This window comes from Anguilla rostrata, chromosome 4 (assembly GCF_018555375.3).
Source record: "Anguilla rostrata isolate EN2019 chromosome 4, ASM1855537v3, whole genome shotgun sequence".
Taxonomy (NCBI): Eukaryota; Metazoa; Chordata; class Actinopteri; order Anguilliformes; family Anguillidae; genus Anguilla; species Anguilla rostrata.
This window is the reverse complement of record NC_057936.1, coordinates 12891125-12904043: the sequence shown is the minus strand read 5'-3', so window position 1 is coordinate 12904043 and position 12919 is coordinate 12891125. Positions and strand designations below refer to the sequence as shown.

Sequence of the window (12919 nt, the reverse complement as noted above, 5' to 3'; positions counted from 1 at the left end):
TCTTTGAGGTTTTAATAAACATTTTATTTTCACTGGTGGATATTTAAAGATGATCACATGATGTAATTGGGTGGGAAAAGGTCCACATTGGCACTTTCTGGATTCCATATGAGATTGTGGCGCCGATCCCTGCTCTAGAGCAGTGCTTTAACAGAATAAGCCACCCAGCATCCCCTGAGCATTTTATCATAACACTGAGAAAACAACACACCTATTGCTCTTCCAGCAGGCAAGGTTAGAACATCATGAATCCATTTGAGCACAGAATATTAATATTGTTGATTTACAGTACTGAGGGACATTTATTGAACATTGGCTTACTGCAGAGCACACCAGAAGAGGAAATCACTGAACTGTTTGGTTCATTTTGGTAGTCATTTCAATTGATTTTTAATGAGATAAATGATAAGTGTTGAGTAACAGAGGAATGTTCCATTACACAATTAATGATGGACGTAAAATACATGTTTCAGTGGAGCTCAGTTAAATTGCTGGAGTTGGTAAACCATACTACAAACACTGCTGTAATTCTTGCATTCATGTCAAAAAGACACGCTTGCAAAACAACTCCCAGGTTTACTTCTACTGTCAGAGCATATTTTTTGGTTATCTTAAAATGAATTCCTCATGAAAAAGCTACATCCATCAATTTACCCTATGGAATTCTTAAATCTCTTGAGCAATGCCCTTTTGCTGAGGTTATTCCATCCGTCAATGAATCAAGCAAGAAACTGAGCCCAAGGTCAAAATCGTTGGTCTGCATCCTGGGAAAGTCACAACGCACACATCTCCTTGCCTCTATCAGTATAATTGCATCAGTACATGCGTTCAAGGAGTTTTAATCAACTAAAAAATGGTGTCTTCTGTCTTGATTTTTCTTTGTTGGGATGATGGCACTACATCATAATGATTCAAATCTTTTCAGTGACATAGACTGTGACAAAGAAAGTTATGTGACCTTACAGTACATGTATGCAGGGATGCATTCAAAATATTCTTCATGTATGATCTATCAGATCTATAATCACATATGGCACTGCAAAAGGGTTCCAATAAATAAAATGAAAGCTTTTGTCGTGGAGCACACAATGCCTACAGGACAAACATACGGCTATTTTCCTGTCTAAGCCGGGGTTTGACGGTCAGTATGGCAGAGGCCTAAATATTTCTCCTTAGACATCAGGAAAGAATTCAATCTTCAACTTCACCGGATTAATTTCTTTTATTTCATTTAATTTCATGTGAATTCCAGATTCATGCCAGATTATGAATACCGACAACTCATTGACAGGATAAACAGCCAGGTAACAAAGCCACCACTACATGGGTAAGAAATATTTGATAACTTTCCCAAAGTAACGAATATTGTTCGGTTTTCATGAAATGAGCTCATAATATACTGAACACAATAACTGGGGTCGTAGAAGAGGTACGGATTCAAAACGCCATCTTCAAAAGCACAGAAATGAACATTCCCAGGATGGCATGCCATAACAGGAATTTGACCCGTGAACTCTTGAGTGCTTCATCCTCCCAAATGCTAACAATTCTCAAAGATACTTGAGGTTAAGGCATGCCAACCCCTGTTGAAAGAAAGAAAAAAAGAAGCTTTTCACAAAGTGTTCCGAGATGATAAATAAAAAGCCGCTCTTTTCGTTGAAACTGTAGGATGGGAACGGCCTCTTGGATGCATACCAGCCCCTCCTCACTTCCGTACTGGCTCTTGTCTATCACAGTTAGGAAATCGTTCCATCTGGATATCAGAGAATTCAATGGTATACAAAAGCGTCTCTGTCAGGTTTATGTGGACTGAGGTGAAAACACAAATTCCACAGATGGGATAGTCGGCCTTCCGTTCCCTTGGAATGTTGTCTGAATTGAGAGCCTGCAAAATGAATGTGCTAAACAGACTCCAAATGTCATACAGCACATCAGCAATGCTGGCCCATGCTGTTGCATACTTCCGGAAGGATCTATTTCTTCTGTAGGTGGATATATATAATGACAGAATGTAATTCTGGCCTGTGGATATAAGAAATTGAAGGACTGAAACCATATCATAACCTAGAAAACAAAAAATTGATACAATTAGGGCAGCACGTGGTGCAGTGGGTAGCATTGTTGCTTCACAGCAAGAAGGTTTAAATCTCGACTGAGGACCTTTCTGTGTGGAGTTTGCATGTTCTCCCTGTGTCCACGTGGGTTTCCTCTGGGTACTCCGGTTTCCTCCCACAGTCCAAAGAAATGTAGGTATTGATGTATGATGGATGGATGATGCAATTACATGAACATACAGAGCTTTTGGAACAATTACAACATTTTTTTAAATCTATTATGAATATTAGTGCTCCTAGAGATAATCATTGGTAAAATTTGACAATTAACTATGTATAGAATAGTATATATTATGTATTAATAATTTTACTGCCAATATCCTCAAGATCATGCTATTCCATATATTTTTATGGAACAGCGCATACACTTTAAGAAACCAGCCTTCCTTTTCAGATTTTGAATATAAGTAATCTTAAATGGTCATGTTATCTATTGATATTGTAAAATATGTCCTGTTTCAAGCATAAGGAAATCAAAACATTTCACAATTCAGTGTTTATTTCCTTAAACGTAAGTTAACAATTTTCAGGTCTCTTGCCAAGTGACACATCAACAACAAAAAATGAATAACCAGTGAATCATATAAAAAGCATTTGCCCTCAGAGGGCAAACCCAGACAATTATGTATGGTTGCAAAATACACAACTATTTCAGGGGTGAATCTTCCCTGAGCTTAATGCTCGTATTCTCTCGTCAGGAAGGGGAGACAAGATTATTCACTGCAACACCTGGGTCATGTCTGGAAGCTAGTTGAATTTGCATTCAATTCATCTGGAGTCACATACCTGAAGAACAGTGAACAAGACAGATGAGACATGAATGTTTGATAGGCAGTGACAAGCTTGCACCTGGGAATTCATCATGCTTTAGAGCAGGGGTTATCCAAGAAGGGCTAGTTGGTTCAGACTTCTCTCCTGTCCCAGTACTAAAACCTGTTATTCAACAAATCAAGGTTTTGATAGAAGACTATGTTGAATCAGGTGTTTTAATTCTGGGCTGGAACAGAGACCTACACCTAGATAATTCCTTTTGGATATCACTTGCCCCCCTGGATTACAGAGAGACCTTGTGAATAAAAACTGGGTAAAATGACTGTGTTGTCGGTTACTTACTTATCTGGACACATTATAGTGTTTTACCCTGGAATAGCAGCCTTCAGGGATAAAACCTTAGTACAAGACCCAAACTAGACCCGAGGATTCCAGTCAGACCTGACGTAAATAAATAAAATATGCAGACCCAACAACCCAGAAACTGCACCTGAAACAGTCCCAGCGTGCACAATAGTTCCTTGGTTGTTACTGGTTGACTGTCATATGCACAATATTGTGAGTGAGGGAGCACAGGCAGCCACAGCTACAATAGCTGTTCCAGAATTTTTGGCGTCTCTGGTGTAAACGCACATCCAAAATAGTTGAGTCCCTTAAATATTGAAAGCACAGTGGAGACTCAAGGAAAGGGACCTGGACCCACCCAGAACCCGATCAGCAAGTTCAAATATCGCATGGGTTTCTGGTATTTGGGTTCTAGTAGACCCATGATAACCTGCACTTCAGACAACAAAGACATTTGATTGGTTCATGCTGGTCAGTTATTTACAACACATGTAAATAGCGCAGGCCTTTATTGGGTTCCTGAAGTCTCCGTGAACATTCCATCACTAGTCACACTATCCTTCTCTTGTTTCTACTCTGCTGAGATCAAATTGGAAAATTAACTGAATGTACCAATGAATTTATTACCATACGTACTTTTTTTTTTTTTTTTTTTTACAAATGAATCACATCGCCACAAAGAGCTGACAAGCAGAACAGGAAAACCAAAAAATCCTAAGCCAATGGGGAACAACTGTAACCAAGACTACAAAATGCTGTCAAGAGACACTTCTGGAAAAGTGCTGTACAGAAAACACAGAGCAGAACAGAAACAAAAGAGCACTTTAGTCCGGTAGCTGTAAGGATGGCTGCTGGTAGGATAAGGAACTGGGACCTGCTTTCCATGACCTACATCATGACAAGGAGCAAATGACCACATTAAAAAACACGAATCCCAGCAATCAACAGCCTCAGCTCGAAAGTGTTCACTGCCCAGCACATAGTCTGTCATTCCCAATGCATTCTCATGGCAATCAACGTACCCTCTGAGGGTACATCCGATCCTGGACATCCTATCCATAAAAATGTCAATGCAGTGTAGCCATTAGTTTTAGTCTTGAGTTAAATAAAATGATGGTCAAAATCCTTGATAATGGTTTCATGTTTGTGGCTCTTTTCTCATGTGGCACTGTGACATCACATGACAGGAGGTCAGTGGGGGAAGGTTCAGCGCCTTTATCTACACCTGATGTTAAACCTGCTGCTCCGTGGGCTGTGCCCCACCAGCGCAAAACACAGTGACTCATGATCTGTCGTAAGCTATCGTGAGCAGCACACCCCTGCTACGCTACACACGGCACATGCAGAGCTCCCATAGCCGGCTCATACACCACAACAATACATTTCTCCAGACATGTAGCCCACTTCCTGTGCCGACTCCCTCAGCTTCCCCAGAGTCACCTCAGTGTGGGTGTCTCTGTCTGGATGCGCAAGGGGATTGTGTTGACTCTATGGAAATTCCTATTTATGTAGCCCTGTTGTGGCCACCACAATGGAGAATGGTTCTGACTTGCTGAGTTTGTTTTCTGGCTCAATACATTTTTCAGTCATGTGAAAATAGCAATAGAATCAAAGGTGCCGGGGTTATGATAGCTGTGTGTCTGTAATTCCTGTTAGCAGACTCTGAAGGTGAAAGGAATCTGGCCAAAGGTGAGAAGTGGGAGGAAAGCCCATCTGAGATCAACGCAATCCTCTGCAAGGCAGGACCTAAAATTAGAAGCCAGTGGCCTGATTTATATGGAAACAGAGGGGAAAACTGCATTCCACGACTGCTCCAGGCAGGAAGTTTTAGAATCTCCATGGAAACCAGAGAAAACACTCTGCTGGATTATTTTCCTAAACATTTCTTGCGGAGAGTTTGAAACAAAAATGAGGCCAAAGGCCAACACTGAGAGACCCATCTATCACCAGCGGTATGGCTGCTCTGTGGCTGCCAGCTACAGTCGATTGAACATACAAGGCCATTGTGCCCACTGTTCAAATGTACACACTCACTGAAGTGACTTCAGAGAAAATATACAAATGTCTATAAAAAAAAGCTGCATAAAAATGTTCACTATGCTTTGGTTTTCCTTTGTATGTTTTTCTTGGATTGTTACATAACATTCAGTGGTGCAAACCAGTAAGTGTTCTCAAACCCCCCTGAGGCCATTGCCTTTCCTAAAACAAAGTTTCACTTGTTTGAATATAATTCCACTTTTGATTTCACAATTGATATGCATTCAATTCTGCTCATATTATGTAACTGCTAATTACACCTGGCTATGGTTGTATGGTGTGCAGAATTACTTCACCCAGAACCAAGCAGACAGCTTCCCATACGTAGCACTGTGGTAGTGGTCAAATTAGATTCTCCAGGGGTCCTTCAAATGCATGTTTGAATGTCCACATAGCACAAACCACTCAGTATTGAGCAAGCACGGCCTTATGTGTGTGTACCATGGCATAGATCTCCTGCTGTGTGTGTGTGGTGTGGGGGGAGGGGGGGGGTGGGGGTGGAGGGGGTGGAAATGGAGGGGGGTGCAACACATGCAGATGTGAGCACTTTGTCTCCCATCTCTTTCCACTGACTTTTCACCCAGATGTCTTTGCCTGCCAGCAAAAGTGCAGTATCCTACTTAAGTACAGTAACGAAGTAGGCCTACATGTACTTCGTTACTTATCACCACTGATTTTTTTGTGCTTAAAACAAGCATAATTATAAAGTGTGTGTTTTTTTTTTTTTCATATTTCTCATAGGTTTTTGTCACTGCTATGACATCTGGTAAGTGTAGTTCAGTGGAGATCAAAGAGGTAATGAAACAAGAAGAGATGTTAATGTTTCATCAGAAAACTACCAGTTTTTTAATGTTCTAGGAATTTTTCTCAAAATGCTTCTCATCTCTCAGCAGCATCTTGCATCTTAGCCAGTGAAATCTGCTGGCTAACATGGCTTGTCAACACCTTAAATGCACTTGTGTGCTTGTCAGTATTTCATTGGGGTACCCTGATGTGGATAAGTCTCTAAATGGGCTGCACAGTCTGGGTGTACGCTTGCTTGACCTTGTCCCACACCAATGGTAACAAGGTGAGGAATTCCTGTTCTGGCATCTCTCTTGGCTTTCGTGCCCAGTTTGAGAAAAGTCACATCAATCCACCACAAGTAAACAAGCTTGCAGGGAACAGCATGGTATTTATAGCATGCTATCTCACACCTAAGCCGCGTTTCCACCAAAATTACCCGGAACTTTCAGTCCCAGGAACTACTTTACCAGGAACTAAAAGGTTCCTTCAGCCAATGGTTGTCTGCGTTTCCACCGGGGTCTAAAGTACCGCGAAGATTAGGCAAATAAGCCCACTGACGTTGTCGTCGGTCCATCTGTCATATGATTTCTTCTGTAACCCCATACTACCACCGAAGTAGCCTACATTATTTTCTAATAACCGGGACAGCCCGGAGGGGTTTATTCCACTTATATACAACGGGTTACCAACAATGACTATATATGGTTACTTTTGTATTTATTGATTTTCATATATCCTCTCAAACACATTCATTAACAGCAGAAAACATGCACACGTTGTAAACAATTTGCTGTTTTATTATTTTCTCGTCGTCAATTCCATATAGGCTAATCGCAAAATGACAAGAATAGAACGAAAACTCGGACTTGCGTGAAAATGTAAATTAGTAGTGGTACAGCCACCGTTTGCTTTCCTTCGAAGTTACTGCTAGCCGAGCAGCGAAGTGTGCCCTCCAGATGCGAACCATGCACCATAAATGAGTCCATAGTCTTCCTGGTCTTTTCGTGGAATTGAAAAATGGCAGTAAAATTGAGTAAAATTACGGCAGTCTGAAAAAGCTAAAGGGAAGATTACTAGAATTAACCTGTTATTTTACCCGGATAAAAAGTGCGGAAGGTGATTTCCAGTTTGCTTGTACTGTATCACCAATGTTAATTATGCAGAACTACCGCATACCTCACATAACTGTATCAAACGTTTTGAGTCAATTACAACGGGCTAACAAAGAAAATCCGGAAGAAAATATTCAGCAACCGAATTAATCCGTTTGAATGTTTTGGTAGCCTACGTAATATGCTGTCCCAGCACGAATGCTTAGCATTTTATAAAACGAATACTAAAGCAAGAAAAGAACAGAAGAGCACACGTTATAATTCCAAGACGTTGGCAGGCTATAACCAAAAGTAGGCTACTGCGCCGCATAACATACAAGTTTGATTTGAAGTTATGAAAATAAATTAGTTTGCCGCTGCATATTTTCAAACATGGCGGGTAATGGCGGAAAATAAATACAACACAAATGCTACGAGTACTCGACCAATCAGAAATGTTCAGCGCTGCAAGCTCCACCCAAAAGGTTCCTGTACTTTCGGAAAGTACTACCCCCCGAGCAGGAACGTTTTGGGGGTAAAACAAAGCCCCCAGAACTAAATTTAGACCCTAGTTCCTGCGGTGGAAACGCACTGAGTTCCTCAAAAGGTTCCTAGTTCCGGGGTATAGTTCCTGCGGTGGAAACGCGGCTCTACTGTGTCGTCCCAAGAGAAGAGCTAGCGGAAACATATTTACATTGAGACCAAAACCCACATTCATACTTTGAAGTCTATCAGTGAAGCATAGGCATACCTACAGTAGCATCCAAACATCATATCCTCCTAAGACCTGGCAATTCATTTCAGTCCCCTGTAGGGGACATGAGTCTCTGGCCTTAAGCTGAAGAACCATATATTCTACAACTCTGAAACCTACACTACAAGGTACATTCAATAAAAATAAAATAAATATTTGAAAATATTTTCATGGCAACAAATTCACTACACTTTTAAAATAAAATCCTTTTTCTGTCAGGTCTTAAGGAAGATAATGCAATAAATTAACTCTTAAGTTATGAACCCCACAAAGAAATTCAGAGGGAAATATTATTTAAGCATGAAGTCAGATATTTACAAAGACGAGGCTCCAAGAGCATTATTAGGAATGCAGTGGGCTAGCACCCCTTTAGCGTCGCTGGACCACTAAAGCGTTCTGTTTTCTGTTCTTTCGTCTTTCCGATTGGAATGGCACACGAAGAGGGTAAATTCCTAAAATGACTCCATTGTCGCATGGGCCTCAGCTCTCTGTCTTTCGCAGCTGTGCGATGCTGCATTATCCTGCCAGGTCGGAATACTTCTCTTCGCTTGGGTCAAATTTAATTTAGACCGCAAGCTCTGATTTCAGGCAAACAACATGCCATTCCTTTTTAACGTGTTGGTTGCTATAACCAAGGTGATTAGACTTTTGCCTGTGAGCCTAGCACAGAAGCGTATGTACCATTAACACGTACTGGGAACTGTCAAAGAAGGCAGGATGAAATGTGAAAAAAAAAACTGTGGCACCACACAGATTGGTTTTCAGTACATTAAAATGAGCAGATTTAATACTCATTTTACATTAAAAAATGAACACTGTCATCGCGTAGCTTGCATTTGGTATGGTGCCTCACTAAAAATATTTGTGAAATGTTTATTTTAAGATTAAGAATGCATCTGAATGTAACAGCCAACTCATGGGAATAAAGACGGACCCATTTGTGAGGAAACCCAGCAAGAATTCAAACCATTTTTATTTTTAATATTCTCGACAAGTGCAAAGCAGAAACTGTATCACATTCTAAAGTTCGGCTTAAGCTGACCTTATGGGAGATATGTATGCATACCAATTTATATTTGTGCACACATACAGACATACATATATATAGGGTCTCATTTCTAGTGGAATTTGTTGCCTTATAAGGATAAAGATATATATTCCTCGGTGGTTGTACTTGTTATAAGGGTTAGAAAATACTGCACAAATATTCTGTGATAAATTGTTCCAATAGCATCATGAATCATTGTGCAAGTGAATCCTCTCTAAGGTTTTTAGCCTGATAACCATCTCAAAGTGACTTAAGTACTAGGGGGAATGCTTGCATCTGACATCTATCTTTGATGAAGCAGTGGATTGAGCACAGGAGTTCTCGCAACTCATAGGGGAGTTAATGGTGAAATGTCATATGTACCATACTCAATTCTGGGGTAAAATATATTTGTGCCCGCAGGCTCTTTAAGGTACATCCTGGATTTGTTTTTTGTTGAAGGGTGTAAACATTTTCCACACTAGACCTCCAATTCAGATGTCCAGGCTCCACTAAAAATCCAATCCATATATTAAATGATCAAGAAGAGAGCTGTTGCATGGTCAGGTTCAACATATATTTAATATAAATATTTGCAAGGACAAAGCTTTTGGGAGGGACCCCTTTTTTCCCCCAATGCTATCAACTCAGGCAAGATATGCCCCAACCCCACTCAACCCCGGCATGCATTTTTTAAAAATCCAGCAAAGAACTTCTCATTAATATTATAGCATGGCACGGTTGAGCTGCCATTCTCCATTCTTCAGCAGCAATGCATTAACCCCTAGTAGCAGAGGCTTAAGCATGAGTCTCCGTCAAATTAAAGCTCGCTATGTTCTGCAGTTAATTGTGATGTTGTAGGCTCCTGTTATTGCGAACCAAGGCCATCATTGTCAGCACAGACAATGCAGGCTCTGCACTGGTATGGAGCTGACCGCGAGAGGCTAGTTTGGGCGTGACGGGGATGCATTGCTGTCATACCCGCCACCCCTCCCCCCCTCCCCCCCGCCCCCCCAGCGCAGCCCACTTGGGTTCACGCCTGGGCAAGGAGCGCAGCCTGACCCTGGCACCCTGGCGGCTTCACGTCAACTGCGTTCAGAATCCCATCTGTGCGCAGAAGGCCACACAGTCGCTACGTGTTTGGAATTCCGGCGGAAAGGTAAAGTCAATAAAGGCCTGGCCACACCAGAGTTCTCTTCCCCTCCTGCCAGGAAAGAACGACACATACCGTCAGAGATTGTATCACACAGGGAGGCACTCTGTCAAGGTGTCTGAATCCTTAGAGGGGTCCATAGGCTCTGGCTCCACTTTCTTCAGACAAAAATATAAACAGACATACGGCATAAATAACTTCTTGGAATACCGCTATGAAAGTTGACATGTTGACATGTGTCACATTTGGGTATATTTACATTTTTATTCTTGGGCCCAGACATTTTTGTAATTTATATTTGTACACTGCCCTCTTGAAAATGATAAGCATGACAATTCGGCTCTCAAAAGTACGGAGAATTAAAACAGGAAGTAACCTGAACCAAATTCCTCATAGCAGTATAGCCAAGCAACTGTTTGCTTGTCAGCGTGTCTATGTGTATGTGTATACTGCCAGACCAGAAATGTTGATTGCTTTCTAAATGCCATAATGAAGTTAAAATTTTGCAATCCATTCCCTTCAGATGTGAAAAGATCACATTCCATGGTTTAAGAAAGAGATGACAGTATAGATTCTTCAGTGAATGGATGAAACATGCTTATGTTTCTACTTTGTTATGCCACCTGCTGCCTTGAGGCTAAGTTGAGAAACCATTTCCTCTGTGTGAATATACCCATTCACATACAGATGGGACAAACAACGTAGACACCTCCGTCCAACAACACAGTGCTGGACCGATTAAGTTTCTGCAAAGAATTTGAGCTGCAAAGACCTGAAGCTTTGTTAAAGCATACTAAAGTACACCCAGGGGTATTACTGAAAAGCCATAGTATACCATGATATGCATGTATCCTCTGTTTTGACCTTCAATGGCTGGTTAGAAAAAGTCTCCATTTAGGAAAAAAAAAACAACACAATAAGAAGACCTGAAGCAATATGGAAACCTAAATCCAGGAATAGAGTTTGGTGGGATATAAAGAACATTAACAAAGCCTAAAGATAGTCTGTGCCCATTTCCTAAGCCTATGGCAAATATATATTTTAGTTTTGTCAGGTCCAAAGAAATGTTGTAATTGATTTGGATGTTTAGCTCACTCTGGAACAGATACCCAAGGTCCCCTGTAGGTTGTGTGTACATGGTTGCTTTAAACCAGGAGGTGGAGTTGTTTTTGTACAAGCAGTACTCTTCTGCATTTAACAATGACATACCATCCATACATGTGGACAGACTGATAAGTAGAGCTTGTGCAGGCCTGTAAGATGGCACCTTTTTTTTTTTAGCTGCGACCGCAGCTCTATAGCTCTGTCTGTCGGTCGGATGGTTGGTCGGTTGATCCACAAAAGTGTCCCACCCCGTAGCAGCTACAGTTTTCGCCCCAGGAGGCTGAAATTGGGCATGGAGGTTGGTCATGACCACAGAGTAACTTTCAGGCCGATTGACCAAGAGGGGGGGTGGCCAAAAAGGCGCATAACTCCTGAATGGATTCACAGATTTGCACAAGATTTTGTGGAAATGTTGATCATGAGCCAAAGAAGAGGGCACGTGTTTGTGTGAGGGTGTGCACACATGGATGCATGTGCGTGTGCAGTCGCAGCTATTGCAGATTTGCGCTTGTTTCTATATCAGTGGAGACAGGGATATAGCTTAAAGTCCTTGTGCAGCCTCCCTTTTCTTACATTTTAATGGTTCCTTTAGTTACTAAATTACAATATATATATGTATTTTTTCTACTTATTAGACTTTGAAAAGATAATAAACCTGCTTTGATGTAAAACCTGAATTTCTTAATATAGCAGACTCAACACTGGCTGGGCGTGTCAATTCTGTCCTAATTATTTATGCATTCAATTTTGATTGACAGCCTCAGCCGCTCACTCCCACTGACCTGGATCAGCGCTCACTCCACGTAAGGTCAGCTAGTTACCATACGACCGTAATAACGGATAACGAGTACAGCAATAACAGAATTAGAAATATTGAGCCGTATATGTATGAGCCCATCGCTTACAGCCTACAATATAGGACCCTAACGTTATAGGATAACCTACGTTAGCACATAACATTATCGATTGGTTTTTTTGCGGCAGTAACGTTATAACAGGAGAATAAAGTAACGTTACGCTCGCCAGCTAATGTTAGCTATATTTACACAAGATAAGTACAGCTCATTTATACATTAGCAAAATTATCGATAGCCAGACCGCAAGTAAATAGTCAGATAGCAAGTAAATTGGGGAGATGAGGTTAACGCTAACGTTATAGTTTGTAGGCTTGATCTGAGCAGAAGTTCATCTAGCCCGAACGGATGCTTCCCGGAACCGGTTCGTTCAACCGGTAAGCGTCCGTTCGGGATAAACATTATCGACAGCGAAGTAAAGTGAGGTTAGGATGGCTAACATTATGACTTGTAATATCGTATTAAGCAAATGCTTAATTAGATTATCGATAGCATCAAAGCTATCTAGGATCCCCTGATTGGGTTAGTTAGCTACGTTGCGTGTCATGCACATTGAGCTAGGTAGCAGGCGTAAAACACCTAACGTAAAAAGACAAACAGACCTTATCTTGACCTTGATTGATAGTTGGCACAGCATCTGGCTTTAGAAACGTTGTCTTGGCAAAACCCATCCTCTTCTGTTCATAATTGTAGAATGAATCGGGTAAAATGTGTACTGCACAATCTTGTCACCTTTGATACTTCTAACTGCGCACCGTTTTGTTTTTCTATATCGCTCCAGACATATCGGAGACTTGGATCTTTTGGCAAGGCGTGAAAAGATGCATTCCTATCTCTGCAATCTTTAATCACACAATAAGGCATTGTTGAACTGGATAGTTAA

General features: G+C 41.2%; 1 long non-coding RNA gene across 1 annotated transcript; it reads right to left on the bottom strand.

The window, feature by feature from the left end:
* Positions 1–699: 699 nt before the first annotated feature.
* Positions 700–12919, bottom strand: LOC135254276 (uncharacterized). The gene is made up of 3 exons (XR_010329805.1): positions 12639–12919; positions 10154–10236; positions 700–1583 (listed from the first exon to the last, which is right to left on the bottom strand). It is a non-coding gene; the product is annotated as an uncharacterized LOC135254276 (long non-coding RNA).